Source organism: Schistocerca piceifrons, chromosome 7, assembly GCF_021461385.2.
Source record: "Schistocerca piceifrons isolate TAMUIC-IGC-003096 chromosome 7, iqSchPice1.1, whole genome shotgun sequence".
Classification (NCBI taxonomy): domain Eukaryota; kingdom Metazoa; phylum Arthropoda; class Insecta; order Orthoptera; family Acrididae; genus Schistocerca; species Schistocerca piceifrons.
The window spans coordinates 437,721,696-437,733,104 of NC_060144.1; positions in this window are offsets into that span (position 1 = coordinate 437,721,696).

Genomic DNA, 11,409 nt, shown 5'->3' on the forward strand with positions numbered 1-11,409 from the left:
CCGGGACGGAAGTAGTGTACCCCAGCTGTCTGCAACTAGTGACAGCAATGAAAGAGTGCGAATGTGTACAAATATCTGTGATTCGTGTAACTGAGACAGAACGTGGGGACCAGCCCAGTATTCACCTAGTGGGACGTGGAAAACCGTCTAAAAACCACATCCAGGCTGGCCGGCATACTGGCCCTCGGTGGTAATCTGCCTGGCAGAGTCTATCAGAGGCCGGCGCGCCTACCCGACTCTAGGAAGCAGGGCATTAGCGCTGTCGGCTGCCCTCGTGGGTGTGCAGTAATCTGAAATACACGGCACTAAATCTACCGTGCTATGCTACATTGCTATTCTTAGACACCTATTACACCTGTAATTGTGCACATTTTAAGGAGCTTTTGGGCATGCACAACTGGTGTGATGTAATTGCCTTAAGGGCCAAATGCATATGGATCTGATAAACAGCGTGCACAGTTCACAGCGTGCACACCTAGCCCCTACCACTCAACTACAAGTTTACTTCAACGCCACCCAGTGGTAGCTCACTGCAGCAGACGTTTATCCCCGTTCGCTTAGCACAAACCGTGCTAGCAGGTAGTACACTCCTCTGCTATGACAATTCATTCATTATACAATAACATTAGATCGTACATTAGTATATGCTGTAGCTATGCAGATAGAAGAACCAATTTTGTGGGATTCTGAATGAGATACAGTGCAATACGTTTTTGACTATATCATGTAGTAATCCATTTGAGGTGCTGAGAACCATTAAGCACCTCGTCGTTGATTGTGAGACTGCAGCATTGGGTTGGGTTGTTTGGGGGAAGAGACCAAACTGCGACGTCATCGGTCTCATCGGATTAGGGAAGGATGGGAAAGGAAGTCGGCCGTGCCCTTTCAAAGGAACCATCCCGGCATTTGCCTGGAGCGATTTAGGGAAATCACGGAAAACCTAAATCAGGATGGCCGGACGCGGGATTGAACCGTAGTCCTCCCGAATGCGAGTCCAGTGTGCTGACCACTGCGCCACTTCACTCGGTGGACTGCAGCATTTATTCATGCTTCTGACATCTGTTGATTTTATGGTGGGTTAGGTTTATCTGTGCTGTAGGCCCACAATTATATGAACATTCATGTAAAACTGTCTCACTGGTTTCTCTGATATTGACTTAAATGTGGGATCAATGACGGTTTGCTTTTGGTCCTTATGAATCTCATCTCCTCATTTTTATTCCAATTAAGTGGCCATGTTAGCAGACAGTACTACTTGAATTTAATCATTTCCACAAACGGTAGTTTCTGTTTGGTGTTGATTGTTTACTGAGCAGGAATCAGTTTCCGCGTGTAGTGTCAATATGAGCTCTGTTGAATCTCTCTTAAGCGATAACAGGAAAGAAAATTACCAAGTAAAGTCAGCTGCAAAGAAATTAGAGCGTCCCAGACCAGATCCACTGACTGAGAAAGTGATGAAATCAAATAAGCGTGACTACAAGCGAACATTTAACAAAGAAGTGTATAATAAGCGTAAGTTACTTGGGTGCTATGTAAGAATGTCCGATTTTCTGCCTGGAAGTTAATTCGTTAACTAATACATATACATGTGTTAGGGATTTTATACAATTTTCCGAAAAAATAAAAAGCGTGAGAACTCCCACTTACACAAAATTGAGAAACGGAGAGTAGCGTTCTTGCCTTAAACTCTACTTAATTGTGTACAAAAGAACAGAATTAAAAAAATTATTTCTTTTTTCGAACACGTTATGCATATTATTATTATTACTATTATTATGCGAGTTATTATTACTTTTGTTGTTGTTGTTGTCTGTGGCTGTAGTTGTATAAATACGTTGATAAGCGTAACTGATATACAGAAAATGCAATTGCTTTCACACTCTCATATTTATCTGAATCTAAAAATTGGTGAACACCCAGAATGTACACTCACGAGTCGTCACTGGTTGCACAAAATGTCTCGCAGACAGGAGTATCAGCTCGACAGCCACTAATGCTTGTCCCACAGAAACTCGTCACCAGTACGGGTAGGTTGCAAGATACACGTGTAGAGCTGCACGCCGCATTTTCAGGCAGATTTGTGAAATTGACGGCCGTTAATGTGTCGCCCACAGATACTCACCACCAGACACGTACGACTGCTGCGTGTGCAGACACATGTGCAGAGTTGCACGCCTAACCTAGGAGGCACGACTGTCTGCTTCAGCCGGCCGGAGTGGCCGAGCGGTTCTAGGCGCTACAGTCTGGAGCCAAGATACCGCTACGGTCGCAGGTTCGAATCTTGCCTCGGGCATGGATGTGTGTGATGTCCTTAGGTTGGTTAGGTTTAAGTAGTTCTAAGTTCTAGGGGACTGATGACCTCAGTGCTCAGAGCCATTTTTTTTTTTTTTGTCTGCTTGATAGCCAGTAACGTGTTTCCCATTGACACTTAAAACTACACTCTACTGCGATCACAGAGCTGCTAAATTTTTTAGTGTTTACAAATCTTTGAAGAATTTTTAATTCCTGCTGTCTTTGTCAGCTTTTGCCTAAAAATGAAATGTCTATTAGGAGAATTTAAAATCCATCGGTGCACCTACTAGAAAATGCCTTTTTATATACAATACGCGTTTCGTTTTATTGATATAAAACGTCGTCGGTTTTATGGAATGAAACACATTTACAATTTTTTATCGAAGGGGAAAGGGAATGAGTTCGTAATTAATGGAGGAAAGCAGGTGTTCAGTGATATTGTACAAAGTGTGGTTTCCAGCCTTTGTTTCATCATTAAGTAGCTCTTTATTGTTCAAACAAATTTCGGGCTTGCAGCCGGTCGTCGTTCAATACTTCGCACGATATTTCAACTGGGCACCTGCCAGTCATCTTCAGGTGAGCCGTCGCAGACTGGCGATAACGTCTTTTTTTTTCTTAATTGTGATTTCATTCCCCTGCCCCATATGGGCAGGGGAGGGCTGTCAGCAGCACAATCCGCCGCTCTTCAGCCGAGTGACACGACAACTAAAACAAGAATAAAATAATACATACATAAGGAGATAAAAAAGGGGAACATAAAACAGAGTAAGGGGAGCAAATGGAGGTAAAAAGACATGGACATGTAGACGTTCATGAGGGACAGTTAAAAAGTCACCAGAAAGTTAAAAAACACAGTTGGCGATTCTTAAAACACAGAGAAGACACTGGATGCTCATGCACAGGTTAAAAGTTGGACACAGTATTAAAAACACTCCGAAACAACACACTTAAAACCCACTTGGAGCACACACGATGAAGAATAAAACTACCAGTTGGGACCTGCCGAGGGAAAGGTCAGAGGGGATGGAAAAGGAGGGGAGAGCATGGGGCAGCTGGGGAAGCGGCGGGATGAAGAGAGGAGGAGCAACCGTGGGTTCATGAAGAGGCAGGAGACACATGGGGCGGGAGAGGAAAAGGGAAGACAGGGCAGGAAGGAGCGCAGAGACACTGAAAGAAGGTACAAGAGATTGGGGGGGGGGGGAAGGAGGGGAAATCCTCTCAGAAGGAGGGAGGGGTAGGAGAGGGAGCCCTGAGGAGGAGGCAGGAAGGGAGGGTTAGAGTTGGTAGGAAGAGTAGATGTCAGGGCGAAGCTCATCATCCAGGAGGGGTAGACGGTGGAAGTTGTTTTGGGAAAGGAGATGGAGGGTGTGGAGATGGAGAGAGTGAGGGACACAACGGGAAAGGTGCGGCAAGTGGGAGTGGAGAGGAAGGGAGACACCAGGGGGTGAGGGGGATCAAGGCGGCGGACAATATATAGTGTGCGGATGTGTTCAAGGAAAAGGAGAAGGTGGGGGAAGGGGATGAGGTCATAGAGGATGCGCGTGGGGGACGGAAGGCGGATGCGGAAGGCGAGGCGGAGTGCATGGCGTTCGAGGATTTGGAGGGCTTTATAGAACTGGGGAGGGGCGGAAATCCAAGCGATGCTGGCATAACAAAGGATGGGGCGGATCATGGATTTGTAGGTGTGAAGGATGGTGGAAGGGTGCAAGATTCAGGAGGCGGAGGCGGTTGTGAGCTTTGTTTTGGATGGTAAGGAGATGGGGAGTCCAGGTGAGGTGGCGGTCGAGTGTGAGGCCAAGGTATTTGAGGGTAGGAGTGAGGTGGATAGCATGGCCATAAATGGTGAGGTAGAAATCATGGAGGTGGAAGGAGCGGGTGGTGCGGCCTATGATGATCACCTGGGTCTTGGAGGGCTTAACGCGGAGGAACCACTGGTTGCACCAAGCGGTGAATTGGTCAAGGTGGGTTTGGAGGGTACGTTGGGACCGTTGAAGGGTAGGATAAAGGGCTAGGAAGGCGGTGTCATTAGCGAACTGGAGAAGATAAACAGGAGGGGGAGGTTTGGGCATATCAGCAGTGTACAGGAGATAGAGGAGAGGGGAAAGGACAGAACTTTGAGGCATGCCGGCAGAGGGGTAGAAAGTACAGGAGTTGGAATTGTGGATAGTCACATAGGAGGGACGATGGAAGGGGAAGGAAGCAACGAGGCGGACGAAGTTGATGGGGAGAGCATAGGTCTGGAGATTGAAAAGGAGCCTGGGACGCCAGACACGGTCATAGGCGTTCTGGATATCAAGGGAAACAAAGATAGCAGAGCGACGGGAGTTAAGTTGGAGGGAAAGAAGATTGGTAAGGTTAAGGAGCTGGTCGTTGGCAGAGAAGGAAGGCCGGAAGCCACATTGGGTAAGAGGGAGGAGGCGGTGCTGGTTAAGGTGGCGGTGGATACGGCGAGAGAGGATGGCCTCAAAGACCTTACTGAACACGGAGGTGAGGCAGATGCGACGATAGGAAGAGGTAGCAGAGGGGGGTGTGTTAGGCTTAGGGAACAGCAGGACATAGGAAGTCTTCCACAAGTCAGGGCAAAATCCAGTGGAGAGGAGGACATTGTACAAGGTAGCAAGGACAGACAGGAAGGATGGAGGGGATTCCTTGAGGTGACAGTAAGTGACGCCATCATGACCAGGGGCGGTGTTGGGTTTAGAGTGGAGGATGAGTGTGATGTCATGCGTGGTGATGGGAGTGTTGATGTTTGAGGGGGGTAACCGATCCAAGTACTGGAAGCTAGGGGTGAGCGGGGGGACAGAGGTGTCAGTGCAGTCAAGGACGGTGGGCAAGAATGAGTAATCAAAATGGGGATCATCAGGAATGGAGAAGACCTCGGATAGGTGGGAAGCAAAATGGTTAGCCTTACTGAGGTTGTCAGGAAAGGGTCGATCGTCATGGAGGATGGGGTAATGCGGAGTGGGATGGCGACCAGTAAGGCGGTGGAAGGCTGGCCAGTACTTGGAGGAGTTGACAGGGAGGGTGGAGTTGAGGCATGTGCATGTCTGACGCCAGTCCCGGCGTTTCTTTGCTGTAAGGAGGTTCCGGATATGTCGCTGTAACTGCCGGTGGCGGGTGAGAGTATCCCGGTCACGAGTGCAGAGGAAGGAGCGGTAGAGCCTGCAGGATTCACGCAGAAGAAGGACGGCCTGTGGAGGAAACATAGGGCGGTGAGGGTGGATGAGTTTTGTAGGGACATGAGCCTCCACAGCGTCAGTGATGGTCTTCTGAAGGAAGGAAGAGGCATGGGCGATGTCATCAGGGTGGTGGAAAGTGAGGGGGTGGCTTTCGACCTGTAAGGCAATGGATTCCCTGTAGGCATCCCAATTGGCACAGTGGTAGTCATGGACAGACTTTGGAGGGGCAGCTGGGCTGGTGGCTGCAGTGGCGGGATGAGTAGAGGAGATGGTGAGAATTACAGGGAGCTGGTCACTACCGACGGGATCGAGGACATCAATGGCAATGCAACCAAGGAGGTTGGGGGAAGCGAGGATAACATCGGGGGTGGAGTTACTTTCAGGATGGGTGTGCTGTGGGAGAGGAACAAGGTCACCATGGAGGGTGGCAAGGAACTGATGCCACCGCCAAAGGGTGGCAGGGTCACAGCTGTGGATGTTGAGGTCAGCGGCGATCACATAGGTGGAGAAGGTACGGTCAACATGGGAAATGAAGTCAAAGGGGAGAGGAGCTGCGGGGCGGATATACAGTAGATAGTGGCACAGGTGACAGTGAGGGAGGGAAAAAATAGGCTGAAGAGAAGGTGTTCGGTCGGGTCATTGAGGAGGGGTTGTGGCCGGGCAGGGAGATGCCTGAGGTGGCCTATAGCGACCCCGCCTCGAGCTAGGGGAAGGGGATTGTCAGTGCGGTGAAGGAGATAAGGGGAGATGCGGACTACATGGTGGGGTTGGAGGAAGGTCTCAGTAAGGATGAAGGAGTCAGACTGGTGCTGGGAGAGGGTATGCATGAAGAGGTATTTGTTTGCAGGGAGGGAGCGAATGTTGAGGTAGAGGAGACGATACTGTTGACGAGCCATGAGGTTGGGTGTGGGAAGGGTGCGGGAAGGGGAGAGAGGGGCTTAAACGAGGGTGTCTAGCCGGGTGAAGGTAAAGTGGGCCTGGTTGTGGGAGTATGTGGCGTAGGTGTTTAACTGATTCATAAAGAGGGTCTTCCTCTGCGTCCAATAGTGAGCAACACTGGAGCTCCTACATATGATTTAGCTAAACATCTCGCTTCCTCACTGAGACCTTTCGTAGGCAAGTGCTCACATCACATACGAAACTCAGCTGATTTTATCAATAGACTGGGGGCTCTTCGTCTTAGCAGTGTAGACCTTCTAGTAAGTTTTGATGTGGTCTCATTTTTTACAAACGTTCGTCTTGCAGATTCTTTGACACTGATTGGTAACATGTTTCCTGTTGATATCACTGCTTTGTTCAGGCACGCACTTTCCTCAACTTATTTTATGTTTAATCAAGAATATTTTGAACAGACTGACGGTGTCGCTATGGGTAGCCCCCTGTCTCCTTTGGTCGCCAACCTTTTTATGGAGGATTTTGAAGAGAGGGCGCATGAATCAGCTACCCTGAAGCCAACAGTTTTTTAGCGGTATGTGGATGACACTTTCATAGTGTGGCCTCATGAAGAAGATAAATTAATGGAGTTTCTACATCACCTCAACTTCATTCATAGCAACATCCTGTTCACCATGGAAATAGAGAAAGATGGTTGTTTGCCTTTCTTGGATGTCCTAGTTCGAAGGAAGAATGATGGTTCTCTAGGGCATTCTGTTTACCGGAAACCCACTCATACTGATTTGTACCTGCAAGCATCGAGTTGCCATCACCCATCGCAAACCATGAGTTTGCTTAAAACACTTGTTCATCGAGCTCATACGGTCTCAGATCTAGATAGCTTATCTCAAGAACTCGCCCATCGAAAGACAGTATTCAGCGAAAATGGGTATTCCATCCGCAGATTAACAGGGCACTAACAGTTAAAACTAAGAAGCAGGAAGTGAATAAAGAGGAGAACATGCCGGAACAATCTTTAGCTTTTCTTCCTTTGGTTGGCAACATTTCGTTTAAAATAGCAAGAATCCTCCGAAAATTTCAGGTAAAAGTGGTTTTCCGCCCACCATCGAAGATTGCGGACCTTGTGGGATCAGTTAAGGACAATCTGTTACTACGAAAGGCCGGAATTTACAAGATATCGTGCCAATGTGGTATGGCTTACATAGGTCAAACCACACGCACCGTGAAAGAACGCTGCACTGAACATCAACGTTACACCCGCCTTTTGCAGCCAAGCAAGCCCGCTATTGCTGAACATTGTATTTCTACTGGACATTCCTTGGAGTATGAGAAAACAATGATTTTGTCCACAGCAACGTCTTTCTGGGACTCCATTATTAAAGAATCCGTAGAAATACGACTGGCGGAAAATCTGTTAAACCGTGACAGCGGCTACCAGCTGGACAGTGCATGGAATCCCATCATCTCCACGACTTGCTCAAATCGAAGACGACAGGGTGCGTCGACGGCCGTGGCAAACAGCAACGCAGAGGGCGACTGAGTTCCGCTATTCCACCAGCGAGGGCGCTGCCGGCGGGCAGTGTTGGTTCAACTATCAAGTTTTCGATGCATGCGCAGAATAGTTACAGTACGCTATATATTGCGGAGCGGAGGACGTTATCGCCAGTCTGCGACGGCTCACCTGAAGATGACTGACAGGTGCCCAGTTGAAATATCGTGCGAAGTATTGAACGACGACCGGCTGCAAGCCCGAAATTTGTTTGAACAATCAATTCATCGGGAAAATTTTAAAATAGCTCTTTATTGTGTGTCAGCGTTTTTCATAAGTGGTAGTTGACTCTAAGAGTGAGAATTTTTATGATGCTGATAACTTTTTCCACTGTTTGGCCTATAATAATCCTATTTAAGAAGGTTGAAATGTTGACTAGTTTGTACATGTACGCAAAAATCGGAAATGAAATGTTGTAAGTAGTCACACCTAAAAATACTGTATTTTGTACCGAACTGTTTTTACACGGAGAAAGTCAATGAAAATTGTTAAAATGCTTCGTTCTAGACCACTGAAAACGTTTTCTATGAAGAAAACGAAACGTGTGCAGTAGTATAAATACTTATTTTGTAGTATTCCATAGACGAACTGAAAGACCTTTAATAATTGCAAACGAAATATGGACGCTATCACTATGAAGAATCTAATAGCTGTGTTCGAGCACCTGGTTTTAAAGTGAAGCACGTTGTTCACAATCTGCCACACTAGACCTCAGTCGGCTGGCAAATATTGATACGTCTCATAAAATAACAGAGAGACACGTTATTATTGCTGCGTCTGTATTTTACAATATCTGTGTAGTTCGATGTAAATGTCCTTCAGAAAGGCGTACGTCTCCTAAAGAACGAACACTGTCGACTATGTAAAAGCATATTAAACACATGAAATGTATTCGCAAATTGGGAATACTATTGTACATCAGGTGTAACATTTATTAGAAACAAAAAAAATTGTGTCGTACAGAGACTCGATCCTGGATTTCCTGCTTACGGCGAGCTGTCGCCTTCACCACTTCGGCCATCCGACATTTGCATAGAGTTACACATACACTGTAAGATACAGACGCTGCAATAACGCAAACAAAGGGAAATTGACGAGCAAAACATTCTCTTCCTGCGTGGGCATCACATAATGTGCGAGCTGTATGGGACGAGACACTAGGGCATGTGGAAGTTTGTATTGGTCCTGAGAGCGTTCTCGGATAGCAGAAGTTGTAAAGGTGATTGCCAGCGAAAAACGGGTAATCAGGCTTCGAGTACCGGTCTGGCACAAATTTTCATATCCATCTAATAACTGGTCCAGCGAACGTATGATCCTACTCACAATCTGCGAATGCATTTCTTGCGTACGGTTGTAATAAGTGAAGAAGCTAACTCTTAAGTTATCACATTTGCCTCCATCAACGGCAAGTACTTGCCAGAAACAGAAAAATCACGCCAGATTAAATACAATTTGGGAACTATTACACGCGCTTGCGCCCACACACACACACACACACACACACACACACACAGCAGATGGTAACAATGTCAGAAGTCCTAAAAGAGCACTGCGTAAGAGGCAAGTGTTTGTAATTAGATCTTGTTACATAGTAAAGCCCCTCCCCCCCCCCCCCCCCCCCCCATGAACCATGGACCTTGTCGTTGGTGAGGAGAGCCTTGCGTGCCTCAGCGATACAGACAGCCGTACCGTAGGTCCAACCGCATCGGACGGGTATCTGTTGAGAGGCCAGACAAACGCGTGATTCCTGAAGAGGGGCAGCAGCTTTTCAGTAGTTGCAGAGGCAACAGTCTGGATGATTGACTGATCTGGCCTTGTAACACTAACCAAAACGGCCTTGCTGTGCTGGTACTGCGAACGGATGAAAGCAAGGGGAAACTACGGCCGTAATTTTTTCCGAGGGCATGCAGCTTTACTGTATGATTAAATGATGATGGCGTCCTCTTGGGTAAAATATTCCGGAGGTAAAATAGTCCCCCATTCGGATCTCCGGGCGGGGACTACTCAGTAGGACGTCGTTATCAGGAGAAAGAAAACTGGCGTTCTGCGGATCGGAGCGTGGAATGTCAGATCCCTTAATCGGGCAGGTAGGTTAGAAATCGTAGAAAGGGAAATGGATAGGTTAAAGTTAGATATAGTGGGAATTAATGACGTTCGGTGGTAGGAAGAACAAGACTTTAGGTCAGGTGAATACAGGGTTTTAAATACAAAATCAAATAGGGGTATTGCAGGAGTAGGTTTAATAATGAATAGGAAAATAAGAATGCGGGTAAGCTACTACAAACAGCACAGCGAACGCATTATTGTGGCCAAGATAGACACGAAGCCCACGCCTACGACAGTAGCACAAGTCTATATGCCTACTAGCTCTGCACATGACGAAGAAATTGAAGAAATGTATGATGAGATAAAAGAAATTATTCAGATAGTGAAGGGAGACGAACATTTAATAATCATGGGTGATTGGAATTCGTCAGTGGGAAAAGGAAGAGAAGGAAACGTAGTAGGTGAATATGGACTGGGGTTAAGAAATGAAAGAGGAAGCACCCTGGTGGAATTCTGCACAGAGCACAACTTAATCATAGCTAACACTTAGTTCAAGGATCATAAAAGAAGGTTGTATACATGGAAGAAGCCTAGAGATACTGACAGGTTTCAGATAGATTATATAATGGTAAGACAGAGATAATTAGGAACCAGGTTTTAAATTATAAGACATTTCCAGGGGTAGATGTGGACTCTGACCACAATCTATGGGTTATGAACTTAGATTAAAACTGAAGAAACTGCAAGAAGGTGGGAATCTAAGTAGACGGGACCAGGATAAACTGAAAGAATCAGAGGTTGTAGAGAGTTTCAGGGAGAGCATAAGGGAACAATTGACAAGAATGGGGGAAAGAAATACAGTAGAAGAAGAATGGGTAGCTTTGAGGGATGAAGTAGTGAAGGCAGCCGAGGATCAAGTAGGTAAAAAGACGAGGGCTAGTAGAAATCCTTGGGTAACAGAAGAAATATTGAATTTAATTGATGAAAGGAGAAAATATAAAAATGCAGTAAATGAAGCAGGCAAAAAGGAATACAAACGTCTCAAAAATGATATCAACAGGAAGTGCAAAATGGCTAAGCAGGGATGGCTAGAAGACAGATGTAAGGATGTAGAGGCTTATCTCACTAGGGGTCAGATAGATACTGCCTACAGGAAAATTAAAGAGACCTTTGGAGAAAAGAGAACCACTTGTATGAATATCAAGAGCTCAGATGGAAACCGAGTTCTAAGCAAAGAAGGGAAAGCAGAAAGGTGGAAGGAGTATATAGTGGGTCTATACAAGGGCTATGTACTTGAGGACAATATTTTGGAAATGGAAGAGGATGTAGTTGGAGATGAAATGGGAGATTTGATACTGCGTGAAGAGTTCGACAGAGCACTGAAAGACCTGAGTCGAAACAAAGCCCCGGGAGTAGACAACATTCCATTAGAACTACTGACAGCCTTGG